Raw genomic sequence first — 26,955 nt, 5'->3', positions numbered from 1 at the left:
TTACAGACAGAAACTAATGCAATGCTTGTTTATACCATTAAAAAAGAGTTGTTTCTGATTAAACCTTATATTAACAAAACTTTCAGGTCCAGGTATTGGATCATTTTGGAAGCTAATTCTTCAAATTTCACAATGAATATGGATATAATGCATAAGGGATACTGTTGTTAAATTTGATACAAAAGATGGTTTAACTAAACTGGACAATTAATATACTTAAATATATAAATATATATACTAAATGCACCTGATGAATAGTTTATAGAAAAAATTTATTCTTTCTATACATGTACTCAATATGTTTATTTAGTAAAAAATGCAAGAGTAATACATTTCACATTGCGATAATTTGGTATTTTGAAAAAATTGAAATGAAGTTTGGGGCAATATGATTAAAACAATAATTTATTTAGCATTATATTTCACATCTTGAAAAAAGTAAAATTCATTGTGTTGGCTTGGGACAAGAGATCTAAGTTAATATAAGATCACATTAACAATATATTGTCTTTAAATTTGTCAGGTTTTCGTGACAACTCTAACTTCTCTCAGTAAATGAGAAAGTGGAAGTTAAAATACCTAATTCAATACTTAGAATAAGACAAGCACCTGATAAATAGTATAACGCATTCCATTTTCAATTATAGCCCCAAGACAAACATTTCAGAATGTTTTATCATATATATATATATATATATATATATATATATTTTTTTTTTATAAAACTATCTTTATAATATAGTCTAACATATAGATACTATATAATACAAGATTGTCTAATTCTAAAACTAACCATTGCTTCAATATAATGTGTTCACTTCTTTAAAATGTGGAAATAGTAAATAAAAAATATACAGACATATTTGTTAATATTATGTTTTAACATAAAAACAAAATTGTATACAGTGAAGTAAGATGAGATACATATTTGTAGGATTTGAAAACACATAGGTACACAATCTTAGAAGCAAATAGAAACTCAGCAGTTATAGAAATTGAAACCCATATTTATGGTGGTATAAAACAATGCCTTAAAAGACTGTTTAAAGTCATGTATCACATTTGTAACAGGACTGAAATTAATACCCATCATAAAGGAACTACTGTCACACATTTTTTAAAATGACATGAGCCCTGGATGGTGTGGTTTATATGAAATTCCATGAAAAGACATTCAACTGCATGAAGTTCCTGTAAATAATTAACTGCTGGACTTAGAATATTTACCTGTGGAAACCAGATGAATATAAAGTGAATCTAAGTTATGTCCTAATGTTAAGTTGATGCAAAGGTCTGATGCTGAAATTGTTTTTCCTTAAAATGTTTTTAAAATCGTTAATGTTTTAGCTTAATATTTTTAAATTTTATTATTCACCCCAAGGATACAAAAATAAAAGTTTATTGGTGATTCAATAGTTTTATCTTTGTTCTTCAATTGAAGTGAAGAGTGAGGAAAACCGATTTAAATGTTTTTAAATATAACACTGAATTTTTTTACTTTGAGTTCATATTAAAGACAAATTAATATCTATTTGTATTCTTGTAACTTATCAAACATGACATTTTTCAAAAATGTATTCCCATTGAAATTGAAAAAAATTCAGTTTCTAAACACTTGTATCACTGCTGCTAAATGTTTACTTATTTTATTTGTTCATTTAATATATATTTATTGATCACTGTAGCTTGCGTAATTGGCACTTTTACAGGCACCTGAAATATATCAATAAACATTTTTAAAAAGTCTTCTAAAATACCAATTACAATATAGCAATAGACAGAAAATAAACAATAGACAATAAGCATTAAACAAGTAAATTACATGTAATTAGAGGGTGTGTAATTGGCAACACCATTTATTTCCAGTGCCATCTAGCCCATCAAACAGTGTTACCATATGTTTTGCCTGGTTTCAACTATGATGTTATTATATTGTTTTCAACAAGATAGTGGTGCCTCAGTTTATCGCTTTTATTGAATTTATTATTGTCAGGGAAGTAATTTCATGCTCTGAAATTAACAAAATATATAAAAGCTAAGCAAAACTGGAAATCCTTACCCTATGAGTCCATTTTGCTTCTTTTTAACTTAAGCTTTGTGAAATTATAAAATGGTCTGCAGTAAAAGTATACTTAATGTTATTATATTAGTACTAGAGGCCAGGGGGTTGTCCCTAAGCCCAGCCTGCACCCTCTCCAATCTCAGACCCCTCGAGGGATGTCTGACTGCCTGTTTAAGCATAAACAGGCAGTTGGACATCTGTCTCACAATCCAGGACTGCTGGCTCCCAACTGCTTACCTGCCTGCCAGCCTGATTGCCCCTAACCGCTTCTGCCTGCCAGCCTGATCACCCCTAACCACTCCCCTGCCAGCCTGATCAATGCCTAACTGCTCCCCTGTCAGCGCGATTGCCCCTAACTGCCCTCCCCTGTCAGCCTGGTCACCCCTAACTGCCCTCCCCTGCATGCATGGCTGCCCCCAACTGTCCTCTCCTGCTGGCCCAGTAACCCCTAACTGCCCTCCCTTGGCAGCCTGGTTGCCCCTAACTGCCCTCCCCTATTGGCCTGGTCACCCCCAACTGCCCTCCCCTGCTGACTTGGTCACCCCTAACTACCCTCCCCTGCGCCCTGGTCACCCCTAACTGTCCTCCCCTGCAGGCCTGGTCACTTCCAACTGGCCTCCCCTGTTGGCCTGGTAACCCCTAACTAACCTCCCCTGCCACCCTGGTCGCCCCTAACTGCCCTCCCCTGCAGGGCTGGTCACCCCCAACTTCCCTACCCTGCTGGCCTGGTTGCCCCTAACTGTCCTCCTCTTCAGGCCTGGTCACCCCTAACTCCCCTCCCCTATAGGCCTGGTCACCACTAACTGTCCTCCCCTGCAGGCCTGGTTCCCCCCAACTGCCCTCCCCTCCTGGCCTGGTCCCTCCCAACTGCCCATCCCTACATGTCTGGTCACCCTCAAATGCCCTCCTCTGCCAGCCCAGTCACCCCTAACTGCCCTCCCCTGCAGGGCTGATTGCCCCCAACTGCCCTCCCTTGCAGGCCTGGTCCCTCCCAACTGCCCTCCCCTGCTGGCCTGATCACCCACAACTGTCCTCCCCTGCTGGCCATCTTGTGGTGGCCATCTTGTGTCCACATGGGGGTGGCCATCTTGTGTGATGGAGTGATGGTCAATTTGCATATTACTTTTTAATTGGTTAGGATTATTCTATTTAAATTTAAAACCTCAAGTTTAAATCTTAAAGTAGAAAGGAACTCTACTTTACATATTCTACATGTATGTGAGGTTATAGTTTAGATAATGCATCTCATAGAATTTTGTATTATATTCAAATCTAAGCAATGAAGAGGATACTTAATTACAACTTGTATCTTTGATTATTGCAGCCAGAGAAGTTTCTCTGGGTTCAAACTCAGAGAAGTTGCTCTGGGTTCCACAGTTAATAAATAAATGGCAAGGCCAAGATTTGGCCTGCAAGTCCAGGTTACTTTCTCAGTTGTACATTGCCATGTTATAAAGATTGACACACTGAAATAGAAGAACAATATCAAAAGCATTGCTTTTTCCTTCCCCTCAAGCAAGGAATTAACAAAAAGTTACTGTCCAAAGCTGAACCCAGGCTTGAATCACTCAAGTCCTTTTAGCTATTATTTTATCATCATAGACCCATATAAGCAATGTTGTATTCTTTTCACCAAAACACATAAAATCCAGGCTTATCAAATGAATTCAGTTGAGAAATTATGAGATGAACACAGCTAGTGCAGTTTCCAAGCATGCTATCGAAGAAACAAAAGCATGCATTTATAAAACTATCCACTATCAACCTTTATGTCTAATGCGACAAGTTAATTGCTTGATTTTGGGATCCATTTCTGAAGCTTTGTAAAAGTTCAGAAAATGTCAGATTATGTGCAAACCTAAGAAATGCCAGGTCCTAGGGCAGTTATAGGAAGTGTGGGAAGGCAAAGCTTTTCCAGGAAATTAGGTCATGACATGTAAGAGAGTATTGCTTTTTCCAGGAAATTAGGTCATGACATATAAGAGAGTATTGCAGGAAATTAGGTCATGACATGTAAGAGAGTATTGCTGTACTAGTAATCTTTAGGAAGCTGGACAGAATTTTCTTTCCGATATGAACATGAGGTAATTCTCTCCTGTGGGAATAAATAGTAGTGAAGAGCTTTGGCTCATACAAAGATGTTTTGCCAAAACTATGTTGCATTTGCATCATGAATACAGAATTCCTCCCACTTAACATTTCATTTTGAAATAAACCATGTTTAATGCAGCAGATTAACAGATCTGGTTTCTAAATATGCTCAGATTTACTTTCTAAATATATTCAGATTAAGCTAATATGTTTAATCCCATTTAGCATCACGTGTGGTAACAATGTGTAATCCAAAGGTTTACGCAGAGGGAGGTCTCGATAAAGACAAAGGCATAAGCGGAGAAATAATTTCCTTCACCCTAAAGTCAAAGTAAGATACCTAACAGTATTAAACTGACAAACAACATATATTCCCAAGGCAACAGGGGAGAGAAATCAACAATGGATACTTCAAGAATTTCCCACATAGCAAAGAGAATCCTGTGCCCCATTTGTAATTAAACTGTGGCAGAGTATTATCGATGACCTTGAATGTCTGCATCAGGATTATCAATAGTGGAGGATCTAGATTTCTCTTTTCTTTAAAATACCGCCCTTGCCCATCCAGCATGACTCAGTGGTTGACTATCGAACTATGAACTAGGAGGTCACAATTCGATTCCTGGTCAGGGTACATGCCCCAGTTTTTTGCTCCATCCCCAGTCAGGGAAGTGCAGGAGACAGTGGATCAGTGATTCTCTCTCATCATTGAGGTTTCTCTCCCTCTCCCTTCCTCTCTCTGAAATCAATAAAAAATATATTTTAAAATAAATAAAACACAACCCTGTCTAAATGTCTAAAGGGAGTAGAAATTGATCTGATCATTTTAATTACATTTCAACTACAACAATTAAAATATACTTCAATTCCAAACACCTATTTATTTTACCAAACTCAAGTTAAATTAAATAAAGACATGGCTATATAAATGCATATATATATATATATATATATATATATATATATATATACACACACACACATATTATATATATATATAATATATATGTATATATACACATATATACCTATATACATATACATATGTATATATATATAATACACACACATATATATATGTCATATGTATTCATCCTATATAATAAAAGCATAGTATACAAATTGTCACTGGACTGGAGTTCTTCTGGGAGTTCAATCAGGGGGCAGGCCAGCCTGGGGAAGGAAGGGAGGCCCTGGCACTGGCAGGCTGCAGGGGGAAGGAAGGGAGGCCCTGGCCAGCAGCCGGCAGCCACTAGGGATCTTACCAGTGCATGAATTTCATGCACTGGGCCTCTGTGTGTGTGTGTGTGTGTGTGTGTGTGTATATATATATGAATGACAGCAACAAAGTATTTCAATTTGGTGGAATACAAAAAGGAAGGGGCACTGATCAGGAAAAGTACACTCTGGTATAATAAACTACTAGACAGCAAGTATGTAGTTACTGATAACTGTACATAGAATATTATCTTATTAGATATTTTCCTTCTGTCATATAAACATTCACTTCCTGTTATATGCATAAGAACAATGCTTTTTTTTTCTTAAAAGTGTTCAAAAAGACACCATTAATCTCTCCATCTTGGAAGCAACACATACTCTAGCTTATACTGCCAGTAAAGCAGGCAGTACGTTATAGAAATGTCTGTTTCCTCATAGGACTTTTATGTTCTAAGGTGCAGAGCACATGCTCTAAAATCGATGTCTCCTCAGAACCTCACATATTACTTGGAAAGTGGCAAGAATCTAATAGATGTGAGTTCAACTGCAATATATACAGGCCACAAACCTAAAGGATCCACAGCGGATCACTCAGACTTTTAGTCTTTTAAGTTCTGCTTTTTGTAAATAAACCATGATTCTGCATTCTCTTTTCAGGGCAAAAGTTACAGAGAAAAGAGAAGAGATGACTCCTTTCTATGAGTCTGCATTGGTTTACCATTGGCTATCCAATTGTAATTCAAATGCATAATTTTCTCTGTGGAAAATAGAATGTAATTATCGAAGACTATCTGGTCTATTGGTCTCTGCCTTTTGGTCCACATGAACCCTCTCCATTGTTTTGGTTGTTACTGTTTATTATTAACTTCCCTGGGAACACTTGCTTCTGGTCATGATGTTCCCCCACTCTAAAATAAGTATTATTCATCAGACATCAGCCTGATTCCCTCCTCTTATTATTTCTTTCCATTTCACCTCCCAATTATTCTGCACTTGACCCCATGTTGTTTCTTGGTGGAAAAGGGATGGTCATAGTACAAAAATAAGCCAGTCCACAATATAATGAGAACATAAAAATAAACATAAGCAAACAAAGGTGGAACAGGAGGAAACTGACACATTTTTGAGTCAGATAAAAGGAGACACTGTATAAAGAATGGCCAGAGAGAAATAACATAAGGCAAGACTATATCCCGGTAGCCAAAGCCAAAAGAAGTGTTCAGTATATTTAATATGCCAGGTTTCAAACACGAATAGGGAAAGTGTCTTGAGTAAAAAATATATACAAGCAACAAACTAGAAAAGATAAGTATGTAAAATGAGTATAAAGAACATAATTCAAGTATAGTGAAGGATGGAAAGTGACTACAGAGTAGCTAGAGAGAGTGAAAATTTCTAATCTTTTAAACATTTTAAGAAAATGATAACATTTTAATTAAAACAAATTATAAAATTTTGGCCAAGATTGACCAGGTTTTACTCTGTTAATCAACTATTGGTCTTTAACTGTAGCAAACTATTTTTACAATAAAATTTATTATTGATTTTATTAGGACAGAGATTTTCAACCTGTGTGCAGCAAGAAGCATACCAGTATGCTGCAAGAATTTTTAAAACATGCAATATCTGACAATTTAGTCAGGGTCACTGACCTCTTTTCCCTTACATTGTCAAAAAAATAAGTGACAAGAGCCAACATAAAAAATAACTGTTCAGTGTGAATAAATCAAAATTATACCCATTTTTGTCACAATAGCAAAACATGTTTCCTATGTGATGCAGACTCTTAGTAATTAGTTTATGTGTGCCATAAAAATAAAAAGGTTAAAAATCGCTCATGTAGGATGTAGACAGAGTAAATAGTGTGCTAACTCTAAGTTTTAATAACATTAATTTATTTTAACTTTTGTCCAGAACCTGTTGATTTCCTGTTTTGTCTATTACAATATAGTGAATTCCATTGCATAGCACCAAAATTTTAATATGTTTAAACATAACAGAAGTGTTCTTTTAATTAAAATATGTATTTACCAACAACATGAAAAGTTATACTGTACATCTTAAATTTATAGAATATCATGTCAACTTATCCCAAAGCTGGGGAAAAATAACAAGATAAAAAATCAGATATCAGATAATATTTCAAAACCAGGAAAGCAAAAAAAAATAGTGTTATGTCAAGATTGGAGCTTGACACAAAAGAACAAATAAGTAATACGGTTCTCCTTCATGCTGCTACAAAGGGTAAAATTTTCTTATTTTTTTATTGCTGAGTAATATCCTGTAGTATCCCATCATGTAAGTGTCAGTTTTTTTAATCCACTCATCTACTAATGGGCACTTGGGCTGCTTTCAAATCTTGGCTATTGTAAATAAGGCTGCTATGAATATATATATACTAGAGGCCCAGTAAACGAAATTTGTGCACAAGATGACTGCCCCCATATGGTCAAAGATCCTGCCTCCATGTGGACACAAGATGGCCACCACAAGATGGGGGAGGGGGTGTCCCTCAGCCCAGCCTACCCCCTCTCCAATCTGGGACCCCTCAAGGGATGTCTGGCTGCCCGTTTAAGCCCGATCCCACTGGGACATCCCTCTCACAATCCAGGACTGCTGGATCCCAACTGCTCGCCTGCCTGCCTTCCTGATTGCCCCTAACCACTTCTGCCTGCCAGCCTGATCACCCCCTAACCACTCCCATGCCAGCCTGATTGATGTCTAACTGCTCCCCTGCCAGCCTGATTGATGCCTAACTGCTCCTAACTGCCATCCCCTGCAGGCCTGGTGATCCTTAAATGCCGTCTCCTGCAGGCCTGGTCACCCCTAACTTCCCTCCACTGCAGGCCTGGGTCCCCCCCATCTGCCCTTCCCTGCATGCCCAGTCACCCCCAACTTCCCTCCTCTGCTGGCCTGGTCCCTCCCAAATGCCCTCCCTGCTGGCCATCTTGTGGTGGCCATCTTGTGTCCACATGGAGGCAGGATCTTTGACCACATGGGGGCAGTCATCTTGTGTGCTGGAATGATGGTCAACCTGCATATTACTTTTATTAGATAGGATAGAGGCCTGGTGCATGGGTGGGAGCCAGCTTTGCCCTGGAGGGTGTCCCAGATCAGGGTGGGGGTTCCCTTGGGACACACCCCCTGGCTACCGAAGCGGAGGCCCTGGTATCTGGGGTTTATTTATCTTCTACAATTGAAACTTTGTAGCCTGGAGCGGAGCCAAGCCTTCTGTTTGCTCCGTGGCGGCAGCCATTTCTGTTATGATTTATGTATCTTATATAATTGAAACTTTGTAGCCTTAAGTGGAGGCCTGAAATCTTGGCTTCTTCCATTGCCGGGGCAACCCTAGCCTCCCGCTCTTTCCAGCTCCATGGCTGCCGCCATTTCTGTTTGGATTTGTTTACCTTCTATAATTGAAACTTTGTAGCCTTGAGTGGAGGCCTAGGCCGAAAGGGCAGGTGGAAAGCTTGGCCCTTTCCATTGCCTGGTAAACCCAACCCTCCCTCCATGCTCTCTGTGGCTGTAGCCATCTTGGTTGAGTTTATTTGCATATTTGCTCCTGATTGACTGGTGGGCATGGTTTGTGGATGTGGCTTATGGGTATAGCGGAGTGATGGTTAATTTGCATATTACTCTTTCATTACTATCTAATGAAAGAGTAATATGCAAATATATATATTTGAATTAGTGTTTCACATTTCTTTGGATAAGTTTCCAGAAGTGGAATCACTGGGTAATAAGGCAGTTTCATTTTTAATTTTTTAAAATCCTCACCCAAAGTTATGTGAGAGAGAGAGAGACAGAGAGAGAGAGACATTAAATAGTTGTCTCCTGTATGTACCCTGACCAGGGATCCAAGCCACAACCTAAATATGTACCTGAGTGGGAATCAAATCTATCACCTTTTAGTGTATGGGGCAATGCTCCAGCTAAATGAGCCACCTGTGCAGGGCCCATTTTTAATTTTTTGAGGACACTACATAGTGCTTTTCATAGTGGCTGTACCAATCTTCATTCCCAACAATAGTGCACAAGGGTTCCCTTTTCTCCACATCCTTACCACCACTTATTGTTTGTTGATTTGTTAATGATTGCCATTCTGACAGGTGTGAGGAGCTATCTCATTTTGGTTTTAATTTGCATTTTTCTGATGATTAATGATGATGAGCATTTTTTTATATGCCTATTGGTCATTCTCATGTCTTCTTTGAAGAAGTGTTTATTCAGGTCTTTTGCCCTTTTTAATTGGATTGTTTGTAAGAAATAATAGGCATTCATTCAAAGTAGGAAAGATACAAAAGTGAAATAGAATTATTGTCTGGAGCTAAACTTTATGTGGAATTTTAATTAAAAAATATTTAACTTGCAGGGTGACCAAAACAATTTATAAAAACAATTCTTGATAAAGAATAAAGTTCTTGCTAAATAATAATAAAGTAATCAGTCCTCTCTTTATTAAAGTTTTAATTTTTTTCTTATTGTGCATATTTTGCTTTAATTTTGATTTTTAAAATATTTCATTAAAATATTATTTTTTAAAAAGTTGAGTTCTATAAAGGAACTTTTCTATATTATCAATAAAAAAAGAATTGCTGATTACAAAAGCCATCACACATGATTCAATAAGTTTAGAGATGCAGAAAAGGCTGCCAATTGTTGTTATAAAACTAATTGCCCCCTTTGAGGAGATTATGGCATTTAGATAGTTTTACAATACCTGAAGAATGAAGTGGCATGAATTGCTACATGTGTAAAGTTAAAACTAACCCTATTTAGCATAATACCCTACCTGTTTGCAAAGTATTTCTTTCCCCATTTTTTTAAATAAATTGAGCTCTTAACTTCTGTACTGACATTAGGGTACATTGTGAATTTGAACACTGCTATATATTGAGTTTCATTTTGGCACATTTCACTTTGGTGTGGCATTGTGTGTGAGAGAGGGAGAGAAAAAGAGAGAGAGATGCAAACTTAGATTCATCTTATCTTTGACAATCTTCCTAATCTACTGAAGGTTTATCAGTTTACTTTTAAATGATCTTCCTTGTAACCATCACTAGAAAGTCCTATTATCCAATTAAGCATTTGGAGTAAAATATATGGCTATTAAAGATCCATATAAGTAGTCTAGAAAGTCAAGTACTGTGCAAATGATGAGATTTATTATAGACCCTGCCTTAATTTTGTCTAATGAATCCTTCTTATAATTATCCTCTACATTCCATCATCCTTAAATTGATTGTTTCAATAAGATAACTCTATAATCACTTCGCTCTGGGGTAGAATCTGGGTAGGAGAATCACAAGTCATGGAAAACAGAGAATGTGTATTTCAATTGTTTTTAGAAGTTTATATTCAACTACCAGCAATTAATGGAGAAAATTGAGGAGGTAAGAGCCCCATGCTGCTCACAGCATCTCCAAATTAGGCAGTGAAGAAAAATATCACATGACCTCACTCAGTTGTGGAATATAATGAACAACATAAACTGATGAACAAAAATAGATCCAGAGACATAGAATTATCAAACAGTCCATCAATCCTCAGAGGGAAGGCAGGGGAGAGTAAGAGATCAACCAAAAAACTTGTATGCATGCATATAAAGCATAACCAATGGACACAGACACTAGGGGATAAGGGCATGTGTTGTGGGTGGGGTCACCAATGGAGGAAAATGGAGACATATGTAATACTGTATGTCATACTTTAAACAATAAATAATTTTTAAAAAGAAAATAAAATGCATTAAACAGCACATGATCAAGGTCAGCTCTCTGAAGCACTTTTATCACCTTTCTTCCACTAATCACACTTAAGAGTACATTCAGAAACTTTGGAGCCTTCCACATATCTAAGAAGCCTTCCAAAATACTGAGTATAACATTTGATTTACATAAAAATATGTTCAAATTTGAATTTGTTCTACAATGATAGGCCATTTCAAAGGCACATATGAAGCATCCAAGCTGAAACCGGTTTGCTCAGGGGATAGAGAGTCGGCCTGGGGACTGAAAGGTCCCAGGTTTGATTCCGGTCAAGGGCACGTACCTTGGTTGTGGGCACATCCCCAATAGGAGGTGTGCAGGAGGCAGCTGATGGATGTTTCTCTCTCATCGATATTTCTAACTATCTGTCCCTCTCCCTTCCTCTCTGTAGAAAATCAATAAAATATATTAAAAAAAAGAAACATCCAACAACATAAGTAATTGCAGAAAATTTAAATTAAGACATCATAGTTAATGCTTTTTATGTGAAAACTATTCTTAAAGGATATGACCTGGTTTCTAATCTCAACTCATACTGCTTAGGTATATAAATATTAAGGCAAATTACTGTTTATCATCTCTGAGCCTAGTCACCTACAAGACTAGATAATCTTTAGGTCTTTTGATTTGCTAATATGTCTGCTGATTAAAGCATTAGTAATACTTGTGTTGGTAGAAAGAATAATGTAAAACCTAATGACAGAAGTCTCCAGATAGCTGCAATATTGTCAAGAATGAAGACTTACTTTGTGTCACTCTTGAGAAGAAAATTAGATATTAAGCAGTAAACTTTAGCTAACTATAAGGAAGAAAAAAATTAATAGGCATGCTACTACAATAGAATTATCTGTCTTGTGAAGCTGTGAGGTACTTGTTTCAGGTATGGATGATGTAAATATGTGTGATGAAAAAAAAAAAAACCTTCAAAATTCATAAAACAAAAGACTCCATAAGATAGATGATGGCTTTCACAGATATGAATGTTATGTGAACCACCAAAGTTTTCCATCTAAGGAAGATGGGGACATCATGCACCAATGACAAATTCATAGATTACACATAAAATGAGAATTCATCACCTGTGAAGCAGAGGAATCTGGGAGAAAATGCATCTTCGTTGGGATGTTGGTAAGTGATATTATTGCTGGTGGTCTGAGAGTCTTATTTTGAGAAACACTGGCCTGTGTGAAATAATGATGTAGTGGAGTCTATCTTGTTAGACTTTAGAGCCTACATAATGGGTGTACACTTACAGAAAATGTGTAACTTGAATAACTTTTAAAAAAATCATGTATATTTCCAGGATAAGCATATTCAAAACAGCAGGAAAGTTTCCTCCTTAAGTTGAAATTATCTGTATTATCAATATTTCTATCCCATACTGATACAATCTAAATCATTCTTTAAGGCATTAGAATTTGCATACTAATACATTCAATACCTTGATATTCACAATTTTTCATTCATCTGCATTTAGCTAAAAGCATTTATCCTCTCCCCAAAAGTGCACTTATACAATCACTACACAGTTTGCATCCATGAGCTGCCTCTTTTAATGCATTTTTTGTATAAAAGTGACCACAGCAAAAGAGGAGTTCTAGTTCAAATAAGTATAAAGTGCAATATAATTTCCAGTGGATATCTTTGTAAACATCCATAGTTACCAAACCTACTATTTGCCATAAGTGAGTAACAAGTTTAATAGGGTGGATTTCTTTAAAAAGATAGTTGAAAATAAATGACTATTTTTTGAAGCTGTGACACTGATTTATGAGGGAAGAATAAATCATATATTTTCTCATCATCATTCATTCTGAAGAGCAGAAGCCATCATTTTATATCTTAAAATCTGAGGCATTTTTCATGTAATTTACATGCCATATCTCCTCCACATAATTGATTTTTAAAGTCCTTTGAGAGGGATCAAACTGGTTTTTGCCAAGTGTAAAGAAGATAAAAACTTTTCATCTATAATAATAAAAGGGTAATATGCTAATTAGACCAGATGTCTTCTGGACATCATTCCGGATGTCCTTTCTGATGAAGCCAGGGTCAAAGAGAAGCCAGGTGGGGTCCCGGATGCTAGAGGGAAGCCTGTGCCGGCAGCCAAAGGAAGGAAGGCCTACAGTGGCACGAATTTTCGTGCATGGGGCCTCTAGTTTGAGTTGAATAGAGAGTATCACAACCCCTGGCTTATGCTATTTCCTGAACTGGGAAGGTGATTTTTGAGATTTTTCTCAAGTGAAGTTGCATATGCATGGCAGGAACTATTTTCTGTATTTGGCACAAACAGAACATATAAATTTAGAGGATTTAGCAAGTAATTTATTTGTCAGAAAGACACAAAGATGAGACAGAGGAGAGTCTACATTCCTGAAACTATAAGAATTACGCAAAAAACATAGCTGAAGTCTTAACAAATAGACACACATTTCTGTTAGGAATTGAAGGGAAAATGTATCTTCTTATTTCTATATTACTTCATTAAGAGATTTCTTCCCCAGAACAACCATATAATGAAGAGTAAAACAAACCACATGCAGATATTGCATGCCATAAACAAACTAAATGCTCTTGCTTATTGTGCCATAATTACAGACATGCCTTGACTTAAGATGGGGTTACACCCTGATATACTCATCATAAGTTGAAAATCTTGTAAGTTAAAAAGGCATTTAATATACATAACCTTAGCCTCTCCTTCCTTAAATATGCTCTAATTTTTGAGTTGCGAAACCTAATTAATATTTTTTCTTATCTTCTCTATGCTGTATCCATGTTTTTTAGTCATTCATTACTTCAGAATGACATGACAATAGAAAATAAAGTAATAATTGTTTAACTGTGTATATGTATTAGATGATGGGTCATCCAGATATTAACAGACACCAAAAAGAAGAATGTGTAATTTTGGCATTACTAAAAAAAAAAAAAGTGTAATTTTGGCATTACCAAAACGGGCTTAATGCAAATTAGCATCACTCTTGGTCTTTTCAAAGAATTTCACCCCTGACGCTTTATTATTTTCAACCTGGAAACCAAGTACAAACCTGCAGAGTCCCTTGGACAAGCTTGCACTAACTCACTGTGTTAGTTGACAATTGTGAATTTCTACTTGAGAAACAAGATTGATGAGAAATAATCTCATAATAAACCCAGTGGTTCCTTACTTTTTAGTAAGTATGCACTTCTGCCAGAATGGAACATACAGAATTATTCTCCAAACAAGAGGTAGTTGAAAAGTGAAAAACAGACTTGAGGCTATATCTGGTCTTTGTAATTTCAATGGTGAATTATTTTGGATTAAGTAGCCCATAGTCAATTGATTGATGACTATCATAACATCAGTAATCTATAATAATAAAAGCGTAATATGCTAATTAGACCAGACGTCCTTCTGGACATCCTTCCAGACAAAGCCGGGTTTGTGAGGGAAGCCCGGGTCCCAGGTGCCGGCCGGCAGCAAGAAGAAAGCCTGGGTCCCGGGTGCCTGCCGGCAGCCAGAGGGAAGCCCAGGTCCAGGGTGCCTGCCAGCAGCTGGAAGAAAGCCCGGGTCCCTGGTGCCAGAGGGAAGCCGGTGGCAGCAGCCAGGGGAAGGAAGGCCTACTCTTGCATGAATTTTGTCATCGGGCCTCTAGTAAGAATATAAGTGCTCTAAAAGCATACTGCCTGGCATTGAAGTCACACTCTTCTTAGGAATGGATCTATGATTGTTTCCTTTTCTGGAAAGCTTCTCATTTAGTATGTCTATGTGTAATTTAAACGCTGTGTCGAGTCTCATGTTGCAAGAGATATCCCCTTGTATATTTTTAAGATATAGTACAGATTCTTATTCATAACCTAGAGAAGTTAAATATTTGTATCTAACCCTCTCTATTTTACTATTTAAAAAACTAGAACTAACTTTTTCAAATTCATGCAGAAGCTTGTCTAAATTTCATATCCTTTCAATTAACTTTTATCCTTGTTTCCTAGGTCTATAACCCAAATATATAATTTTCATGTACTTTATTCTTATATACATACTTTTGATTTCCTGAAGTTGGAAAGATATTTTAGTGTAGACATGAGTCTTCAGAGTTACATAGCCATTTTAGAAATCTGGATGGGTCTTATAAACTATTTTATGCCTTCTTTGACTCATCATAGTTCCTAACTAGTACAGAGATTGAAAAACGTAGTGCATGGGCCAAATTTGTTGGGTCAGCAAGAATGTGTTGTGTGGCATTTTAAAATTTATTAACACAATAATTAGATTAGTTGTCAATATTTTAAATGGAAATTTCACTCAAAAGTCTGAAATTGGCTCTGTTTGAAAATATAAAAATATAGGATATTAGTGGGTTCACAAGTTCACATGACAACAATCAACCTGGAACAGTTTGGGGAATCCACTCTTCAGGTCATCACCATTTCCAACACTTCTGCTCTCTAATGTCTGGCCTGCTCCACTCATTTGTTTCTAATATATGACTTGCTCCACCATTTGTCCACTATTGGTCTTCCTTTTGCTGAAATTTCTGAGGTCAGTACAAGTCTAACCTCTTTGACATGCCTACCTTGACCCCCATTGTTTAGTTCAGATGCCATCTTAATAACTGTGTCTAGCACTTTATCATTCTCAAAGAATCTATAAGCCTTGCAATGATTAAATTAGTATTACTTTATATTATATTTTCATATTAATAGCCTTATAAGCTTCTATCAATATATCAGGCTTTCTGAGGTCTTAGCCTGAGTTCCTTTTCATACTCCAAATACCTGATAAGAAGTAGGAATTCAATTAATACCTAGTGTTTGATTTAAAAAAAGAATAAACTCTCTAATAAGGTACAACATTTAAAAGAGTTATAATCAACTGTATATGGGCCCCTTAATTGAGTCAGAGAAGGTTTTATCCCTTATGAATAACTTGCAATACTATGTTGTCCGAATTATGAATTAGTATCACTACTAACAAGGCTGATAGATTATATATTTACTCAATTTCCTTCAAAACTGCATTTATTTTTTCTGTAGTATTTTACTTTCAAACTATAGCCCTCCTTTATCAAGTTAATGTAATATTAATTTTAGATACATAAAATTATTTCAAAATCATATTTATAAGCATTTTAGAAGTTGTGAAGTTACAGTGGTGAGTTTTGTTATCCTCTAACTTCAATCTTTTAGATAGATTTCTATTTGCCATTTTGTAAATATTTTTTGAAAGATATTATGTTGAGCAGAAACAAGTCATTTACTTCAAATAAATCATTTATAAATTTGCAATTAATTTCTAAATAATCATGAAAATTCAACTAAGAAAATAACCTCTACATTCCAAAGGAAATGTAATAATAATAATAATAATAATAATAATAATAATAATACAAATTCAGACATTTATAAAACACTGAATGGCTTACAAAGTGTTTGCACAAATATTCTATCTCTCTTAATCTTAATCAAGACTCTTTGAATGATTTGAATTCTCCCCCAGGAAACTAAGGTAAAAACAGGTTAATTGATTTTACTATAGTCATAGTAATTTTTACAACTGGGAAGAAAACCAGGACTTTTGACCTTAAACTCGATATTCATTCTGCTATATGATGTTAACATGATATTGGCAAAAAACTGCTCTCAACCATAGTTGGTCTGGAACTACTTTCTCAAGGTTCTAAAAGAATTCTATTACATGTCCTTCAATTGAGAAGCAGCAATTAGGTCAGCACATATGCCCTTCAAAGTGTGGTGTTAAACCCCATGGAGTAACACTTGGAAGTGCAGATTTCTGGGCCCTATAACAAAGTTTAAAACCAGAATCGCCAGGATATTCTTATACACAGGGAGACCTTTCTGCCTCACACTAGAGGGCCACAGATGGATTCTGGGTGTGCTAAATTATTGGCACACAATTCCCCAGAGCAGATGGCCAGCTTAAGTGTGAGCAACCTTGCCCATTTCCTTGTATGTGCCTTACAAATAACATCATTTCTATATGACCACACTCTGTAAGTGGGTGGGGATCACTGTTATCCACGATCACTTCTGAGAGGCACTGACTTTTAGAGAGAGAAATAATAAAGAGGTAACTAATAGGGTAGGCCCTGCCTTTTGTGATTTTGTAGTTTTTTGCATTTTTTTCAACTAACATAATACATAATAACCTATAATTATGGAATGTGCATAGTAATTTCAGAAAGCTTTTTTTTGTTTGTTTGTTAATCCTCACCCGAGGATATTTTTCCATTGGTTAATTAGGGAAGTAAGAAGAGAAAGGGAAAGACAGAGAGAAACACTGATGTGAGAGAGACACATCAGTTGGTTGCCTCCTGCACCAGGGCCCAGGCCAGGGAGAAGCCTGCAACCAAGGTATGTGTCCTTGACCAGAATCGAACCAGGGACCTTCTGGTCTGCAGGCCGATGCTCTACCCACTGAGCCAAACCAGCTAGGGCAATTTCAGAAAGCTTTAAATGTATCCTGTCACCCTTGTTTTCCCTAGTTCAAAGATGCTTAGGCCTTTGTCCAGAATCACTCAGTAAAGAACAAGTTAGGAATAGCAATCCAAGTTTTGGGCCTCCCCAAACAGGGATAAGGAGCCCCATCTTAAAGACCACTCTGACTTCATGTTCAACTTAAACTGTAATAATTAATGACTAACAAAAAAAGTGGACGAATTTCAAGTAACTCTGAACTGAAGTTTTTGGTAAATTTGATGGCAGTGGCAATTTTTATATAACTAAGTGTTTTATGTTGCTTCCTGGTACTTGACTTCTCTCCTTTCCTTTTGCCGACCAATTGCTAAAAGCAGCAGGTATGAAACAGAAAATTTGATGATTCTTCAGGGGTAGATTAGTAAGATTCAAGTTCACTTCCTAATGCCTGACACATGCACACAGAAACAGAAAAGTAAAAGAGGAGAGAAGGTATCCCACTGTCAATCCTTGAACTTTTTGTCTGATATAGGAAATCCAAATCAAGCCAACTGCCAGCTTAAGACCTAACAAATCCACTTGCTTCCCTTAATTAGTACCCTCTTGCCACTAAGGAAATCTTGATAAAATCCTTAAAGAAGCCAGGCTCTTTTAAAGTCATGTATCATAGGTGAGCGATAATAATTGGATATTTTAATTATGGATTCTATGTGCAGGTTTCATCAGTGAACCGCTATTATTATATTGTAGCCTCTTCCTTTTAAATTGACCCTGTAATAACTCTGAAAGCTGTGTACAGTAAAATTAAAACCTTATCCAGAGAAAATTGCTTTAGCACTTGTTCCTGTGTTCAGGAACTACCAAGGTTAGGTTGATGTTACTCATTATGAATATAAATTAAAAGTCCATTTATTTGCATTCTTATTCCAAGGTACCATGAATGCAAAGAGTTAAGATGTAGAAAGACACTAAAAATATAATTGTAGTGGCAAAGAATTAAAATTTATTTCATAAAATAATATTTATACATAAACTATTTGTTTGTTTGTTTGTTTTGTTAATCCTTACCTGAGGTTATTTTTCCCCATTGCTTTTTCAGAGAGAGTGGAAGGGAGGAGGAGGGAAAGAGAGAGAGAGAAAGAGAGAGAGAGAGAGAAACATCAATATGAGAGTTGCATCAGTTGGTTGACTCCCCAAACAGGGATAAGGAGCAAACACACAACAACTCAGGTACATGCTCTTGACAGGGAATTGAACCCCAGATCCTTTGATGTGTGGGACACACACACATTGTCCCTTTGGTGTGTGGGACAATGTTCTAACCACAGAGCTACTGGCAAGGACATAAAATAATTTTAAATATACATACCATGAGAGAGGATCATAAAACAATAGAGTGGATATGTGAATAGATTATGTTAATATAATCAACAGGGTAGCTATAATGTCTAGAAATGTAGAAAATATCATGTTTGAATTTTCATACTTCTTCTGAGATATGCTAAAAGCACAGTGCATTCAGTAAAATCAGAGACAAAAATCACCTTAAGTAACACATCACAGATGTTACGCAGAGATAGATGAAAATTCTGCATATGTACATGATGTTCAATGCAACTTACAACTGTTAACTGGTGACAAGGGACAATACATCAACCAAATCTATTGTGAACCATTCAGTAGATGTATTTACCCATGTTTCCAGAAGGTAAGGCCACATTGTATAAAGGATTTTGGTTTTTTAAAATACACCCTTCAAATGCTTCAGTATTATTAAAACAGAGTTGGATCTTAAAAATCACTATAATGCCCACCTCATTTTCTTCTCCCAGAAACCTAATGCTTGCTTCGAATTACACAACAAATAGAACATAACCTCTATTACTTGGCAGTTTTACAATCCAAATCCTTCTCACATAATAATATCCTGAACTTATATTTCACTATTTTCTTCATGTCTCCCACATTCCTGTTTCCAGATTATTCATTATTTGCCATTAATTGTTCATCACCAACTTTGCATTTTTTTAAAAATATTATCTGTATTGTTGAAAGTATTACAGATGTAGTTTTTTCTTTCCTCCCATTGACCCTTTCCACACCACACCCTCCCTCCCAGGCCTTCACCACTTTATTGTCTGTGTCCATGGGCCATGCATATATGCATGTAAGTTCCCCTGTTAATCACTCCCCACCCACCACACACACCTGCCTTCCCTCTCAAATTCGTCAGTCTGTTCCTGCTTCTATGTCTCTGGATCTATTTTGTTCATCAGTTTATTTTGTTCATTAGATTCCATATATGAGTAAGATCATGTGATACTTATCTTTCTCTGACTGTCTTATTTTTATTAGCATAACACTATCCAGGTCTATCCAAGCTGTTGCAAATGGTAAGAGTTCTTTCTTTTTTTATAGCTGAGTAGTATTCCGTTGTGTAAATGTATCACAGCTTTTTTTATACACTCATCTACTGATGGACACTTGGGCTGTTTGCAAATCTTAGCTATTATAAATTGTGCTGCTATCAATATAGGGGTTCATATTGGTGTTTCTGGTTTCTTAGATATAGTCCTAGAAGTGGGATCACTTGGTCAAATGGTAGTTCCATTTTTAATTTTTTGAGGAAACTACATACTGTTTTCCCAAGTAGCTGCACTCCCACCAGCAGTGCACTAGGGTTCTCTCTTCTCCTCATCCTAACCAATACTTGCCTTTGTTGATTTGTTGATGATAACCATTCTGATATGTGTGAGGTGATACCATATTGAAGTTTCAATTTGCATTTCTCTGATAATTAGTGATGAGCAGTTTTTGTGTCTCTTGGCCTTCTGTATGTCCACTTTGGAGAAGTGTCTATTTAGGTTCCTTGCTCATTTTTTTAAATTAGATTGCTTGTCTTCCTTTGTTAAGTTGTATGATATATTGGTTAAACGTATTGCTACGAGAGATGTCTGAGGTCTCTTCTAAGATTGTTATGGTATCACGACTTACATTTAAGTCTTTTATCCATTTTGAGTTTATTCTTGTGTATGGTGTAAGTTGATGGTCTAATTTCATGTAAGTGTCCAATTTTCCCAACACCGTTTATTGAAGAGACTGCCTTTATGCCATTGTACGTTCTTGCCTCCTTTGTCAAATACTAATTGAGCATAAGGGCTTGGGTCCATTTCTGGGTTTTCTGTTCTGTTCTATTGATTTATATACTTGTCCTTGTGCCAGTACCAGGCTGTTTTGAGTACAGTGGCTTTGTAGTATAGCTTGATATCTGGTATTGTGATTCATCCAATTTTGTTCTTCTTTCATCTTTGCATTTTTTGCTCACATTATTTAATTTAACTAGAATTAAAATTATTAAGTTAAATTAAGTTATTCTTCAGTTTCATAGGTGTGAAACATGCCATCAAAGAGATTAAATAATTCCCTTTATATTCCCCAAACATTGTGAACATATTTATTGACTAAAACTCACATATCATATAATTCACCAATTAAAGTGCATAATTTAATGTGAGGTTTTTTGGTTTTTTTTTAGTATATTAACTGAGGCTTGCATCCATCACCACAATCAACTTTATAACATTTTCTTCATTCCAAAAAGAAATTCTGTAACCATTACCAGTTGTTTCTTATCCCCCCTCAAACTCCTCCAGTTCCAGGCAACCACAAGTCTACTTTCCGTCTCTATACATTTGCCTGTTTAAGACAAGGCACATATATGGACTCATACAACATGTGTTCTTTTATGAGTAGCTTCCTTTTCTTAGCATAATGTTTTCAAGATTTATTCATTTTGCAGCACACATGTCTATTCATTTTATCATAATATAATAGTCCCTCATGTTGATATGCTGCATTATATTTATCCATTTATCAGTGGATGGACATTTGACTTGTTTCCATTTTTGGTTACTATGAATAATAATGTGTACACATTTCTGTACAGTCACATGATTTTCTTTCTTTTGAGTATTACCTCAGTGGAATTGCTAGGTCATATGGTAACTTTTAGTGTAAAATGTTGAATAATTGCAAAAATGTTTTCTAAAGTATCTGTGCCATTTTACTTTCCCACCAGGAATATATGGGAGTTCTAATTGCTTCATATCTTCACCAATATCATTTTCAATCTTTCTTTTTTATTAAAGTATCCCTAGTATAAGTGAAGTTTTATCTTACTGTAGTTTTGATGGCTAATTATAAGCATATACTCATGTGTTTATTAGCCATCTCAGTTATCAGATCAACTTCTATTTTATTATTTATTACTGTTTTTAATCTCTTACTCTGCCTAATTTACAAATTAAACTTTGCCATATATACCCATGTATAGAAAAAAAACATACTCTATATAGGGTTCAGTACTATTTGGGGTTCCACATATCCATTAGGGGGATACTGGTGTACAAACTCTCTTCTAAAACATGAATAAGCAAAATGTTAATGTAATGATCATATTTATTTTTCTTTTTAAACTGGGTAATTTAAAATGCATTAATATAGGTTTACTTTTTATGTATTAGTCAACTACTAACTGAACAGCTATTATGTATAAGGCACTATTAGGCAATAGAGGGGAAAATAATCAGTAATAAAGATAACACTAGTTAACATTTCTTGAGTACCTCTGTATCTCAGTATTGTGCTAGACTCTTTGGATGGATTAGTTTATTCAATTCTTGGCAGAAGTCTAGAAAATTTGAAACACACCCTTTTCTTCTGGGCTCTTTGTAACTCCAGCATGAGCTGAGCAAAGGGAGGGTAAATGGGGACTTAAAGAGACTGCTTGGGACAACGGGCACATGGTGCAGTGTGCAGAGGGTGTTTTGGTGAGTTGTACATTTGAAATCTGTATGATTTTGTGAACCAATGTGTGGGAAGCCTAATCTAAGTACGCCGGATGGTCAAGGCCAATTGGAGTGTGGGGGCCCTGTCCAGAATACTCCAGATGCTCTAGGGCTAGGCCAATTTGTCATACGCAGGTGCAAAAGCAAGGGCACAGCGATTGTGCTGCATGCACTGCGCAGGCGAGTCTTTCTGTAGCTCAAGTATTGATGTCACTATTTGGCAGGAAGCCTCTTTTGTCTAAGTTGGTATAAAGATGTGTTGATGACCAGCTGGTCGGAGGCTGCTTATATGGTAGGAGGCTGCTTAGTCTAGCTACGTTGTTAGCAATGGCTGCTATGTTTACAAGGGGTCCTTTGTTAGCTACTGTATTAGCAAGGGCTCCTATGTTTGCTGGACTACTTGTTAGGCTACTTTGAAGAACTATTTTGTCTGATGGCTACCTGGTAGCAATGGCTCCTTGGACTGCAAGAAAGATTCTTCCTATATGCCCATGACTTCTCATGTCTTCTCCATCTAATACCCGGCATCCATGATGATCCTGTTCCTGGCAGGGGAACTTAGACCCCACATAATGTCACCCCAGTAAATTCAATAAAAGACTTTAAAAGGTAAAAAAAAAATAAAATAAATAAAAATAAATACAAAGAAAATATCCTAATGCCTTCTACCTATCATTCTACCCCACCTTATCTCTCCTGAATGTGTCAGCATTATCCTGCATGTAGCATGTAGCTTTCTCATAGTAAAGGTTACACTGTTCTTAAACATTTTTTCTTCTTCACAGTCCTACTTCAATTAGTTATCCTGTAAACTTCCTTTTGGCAGGCCTTTATTTTCCCCTCTATAGTTTCACAAACTACCTACCATTACATCCAGCCCCCAGCAGGTACTCAGTAAGGCAGCATTTCTTAAACCCTAGTTTACAGATCAATGCTGTGCCTGCGGAGTCCTCCATGCTATTTTATTTCTAAGTAGATTCCCTGCTCTATTATATGTATTTTCTAAAATAAAAACATTTAGATCACTTTAGCCCTTTTAGGATTTTACAGTCTTATAGTTTACTGAAGACATTGGTGACTTGTTTCAAAGGTATTATAACATTTAAGTTTTTTTTTTTTATTACAAAGGAAGAAGTTGAATAGGGAAGATGAGACCTTCCCTGCTTCTTACTTTAGGGACTTATTTTAATGACTTATATGATAGATGCTCTTCAAAACTTATGTAGATTCTGGTTTGAAATAATTTTAAAATATTATAAACTAGTAACAACACTCATTCCTTTATTTATTGTTCAATAAAGCATTATCTGCATTAATTAGTTTCAGAAACTTTCTTGGCAACAGGAACCACATCAAACTCTGGAGGTATAGCTGTTTGCATTGATTAAAATAATACTTTACAAATTACTAGGAAGCTTGAAGGCTGAAAAACAGAGGTATAATTAGCATATCAAAGAAGTCTATTTCTCCACAATTTAAATAAAAGGAGAAGAGCTTTTTTCTTCTTTTGTGTCCCCCATCCCAGAATTGTACTGTAATTTTCAAACAATTATTATCTCAGAAATAAAAAAAAGCATTTGGGTTTTGTAATCATTTCTCCAAATAGTAATTGCTTTGTGTATATACAATTTCAAAACTCGTAAATTGATGTTCACATGGTTCTAATAGAGAAAAACAGGTAAAACAAAACCAATAAACAAGGTTGTTTAGTCCCACATTCATTCACTTTATAGTCTTTCTTTCCAAATGTAGCTGTTAGTGGAAAAGAAAAGAAAATCTCAAACTTATAGAACATGTACTTATATCCATAAAATCAATTTAACTTTCTCCTTTTTCTATGGCACGTAACCTTGTAAGTTAATAATCAAAATATAATTTTGTAGGTCAGTTACAAAATAAAATCATTTTTACACAGGTATCTTGAAACTAAACCCAAAGCTTTGCAAAAGCTATGGATAAAGGATGCTTCCAGCAGCATAATTAATTTTTGACCTTGAGAAACTTAGCAATATACTCTAATAAATGAAGACTCAAACAAATTTCTGAAATAGGTAACTTTAGTCTGATTTCTGAAAACATCTAGCCACACTAATGCTACTTTACTTCACTGCATTGCATCACCAAAATTATGTAAAAAAAGGGATCCCACTGAATGGGAGAACAGAGTTGGCAATGACACATCTGATAAAATATTAATATTCAAAATATGTAAGGAATTCATATAACTTAACAAAAGAAAAACAAACAATCCAATTAAAAAATAGGTAAATGACCTAAATAGACACTTCTCCAAAGTGGACTTACAGAAGGCCAAGGTGCATATTAAAAAAATGCTCAAAGTCACTGACCATCAGAAATGCAAATTAAAAAGACAACGAGGTATTACCTCATACCTGTCAGAATGGCTACCATCAACAAATCAACAAAGGACAAATGCCAGAAGGGTTGTGGATAAAAGGGAAGCCTAGTGCACTGCTGGTGGGAATGCAGACTGGTGCAGCCATATGAAAAGCAATGTGGAGTTTCCTCAAAACATTAAACATGGAACTGTCATTTGACCCAGTGATCCCACTTCCCACACCAATCAAAAAGAATGTATGCACCTCTATACTCATAGCAGCTCAATTTACAATAGCTAAGACCTGCAAACAGCCCAAGTGTCCATCAGTAGATGAGTGTATAAAAAAGCTGTGGTACATTTACACAATGGAACACTATGCAGGAGTGAAAAGGATGGCTCTCTTACCCTTTGAGATAGCATGGAGGGACCTGGAGAGTATTATGCTAAGCAAAATAAGCCAGTCAGAGAAAGACAAGTATCGCATGATCTCACTCATGCTGAATCTAATGAGCAAAATAAACTGATGAACAAAATAGATCCAGTGATATAGAAACACAGAACAGACTGTGGAATCTCAGAGGGAAGTTGAGGGAGGGTGGGTAAGTGGGAAGAAATCAACCAAAGAACTTGTATGTATATATGCATAACCCATGGACACAGACAATAGGGTGATGTAGGGCTGGGGCTGGGAGATGGCTATAAGGGGTTAATGGGGGAAAGGGAAAGACATATGTAATACTTTCAACAATAAAGATTTTAAAAACAAGTAAATAAATAAACTGCTATTTTATAAAATATCTTCTTAATCTAAGAGATGGAAATATGAAAAGTTGTTATCATTTGCATACTCTTATTCAGCAATGACTAAAGATCATTTGATAATAATTATATATAATACTAGAGGCCCGGTGCACGAAAATTCGTGCACTCAGGGGGATCCCTCAGCCTGGCCTGCACCCTCTCACAATATGGGACCCCTCAGGTAGGGTCCCTAGGCCTGGCCTGAGATCAGGGCCTATTGGGGCTTTCCTTCCTCAGGGTGCAGGCAGCTGGCCCCACCCCCACTGCTGCCACTGCTTGCCATCTGTGCAGCACTGCCAGCCCTCCCCTGCCACTGGTGGCCTCCCTCTGCAGGCGACAGGCTGGGGTGCAATGGCTTGGCTGGCCTGGGCCTCTCTCTTTCTTTGCTGGGGGGCAAGGCCAGCCCTGCAAGCGGCCAGTCTGCCTACCTGATCGCCCCTAACCACTGGTCTGCCTACTTGATCACCACTAACCTCTGGTCTGCCTACCTGATCACCCCTAACCCCTCTGCCTGCCTTCCTGATTGCCCCTTACCGCTTGCTTGGGGAAGGGGCCAGCACTAACTTCTGGATGGTCAGCCTCCGGTCATTACGACCCAGGGTTTTTATATATTAGGATACTAGAGGCCCGGTGCACGAAATTCATGCACTTGGTGGGGGGTGGGGCCCTCAGCCCAGCCTGTGCCCTCTGGCAGTCCAGGAGCCCTCGGGGTATGTCTGACCATCAGCTTAGGCCCATTCCCCATGGGAAGCAGGCCTAAGCCATCAGTTGGACATCTTTACCACTGCTGTGCAGGTTGGAGAGGCTCCCGCCAATGCCACTGTGCTTGCCAGCCATGAGCCCAGCTTCTGGCTGAGTGGCACTCCCCCTATGGGAGCACACTGACCACCAGGGGGCAGCTCCTGCATTGAGCATATGCCTCCTGGTGGTCAGTTCATGTCATAGTGACTGGTCATTCTGCTGTTTGGTCAATTTGCATATTAGCCTTTTATTATATAGGATATTGAATATTTAGTACAAACTATATACCTGCAATTAGTTAGGGTAAAACGTTGAATTTCAAGAACCTCTTTAATGGTTCAACTAAAAATTATTAAAATTTGTTAGAAAATCCGCCCTGGCCGGTTTGGCTCAGTGGATAGAGCGTCGGCCTGCGGACTGAAAGGTCCCAGGTTCGATTCCGGTCAAGGGCATGTACCTTGGTTGTGGGCACATCCCCAGTAGGGGGTGTGCAGGAGGCAGCTGATCGATGTTTCTCTCTCATCAATGTTTCTAACTCTCTATCCTTCTCCCGTCCTCTCTGTAAAAAAATCAATAAAATATATTTTAAAAAAAATTTGTTAGAAAATCTTTTAATATTAAAAATGATAAAAACAGAGACATGATTGGGCATGTAATATGCTC

The sequence above is a fragment of the Eptesicus fuscus genome, chromosome 17 (genome assembly GCF_027574615.1).
Source record: "Eptesicus fuscus isolate TK198812 chromosome 17, DD_ASM_mEF_20220401, whole genome shotgun sequence".
In the NCBI taxonomy this organism is placed as follows: Eukaryota; Metazoa; Chordata; class Mammalia; order Chiroptera; family Vespertilionidae; genus Eptesicus; species Eptesicus fuscus.
The sequence above is the reverse complement of the archived record's forward strand: the minus strand, read 5'-3'. Positions refer to the sequence as shown.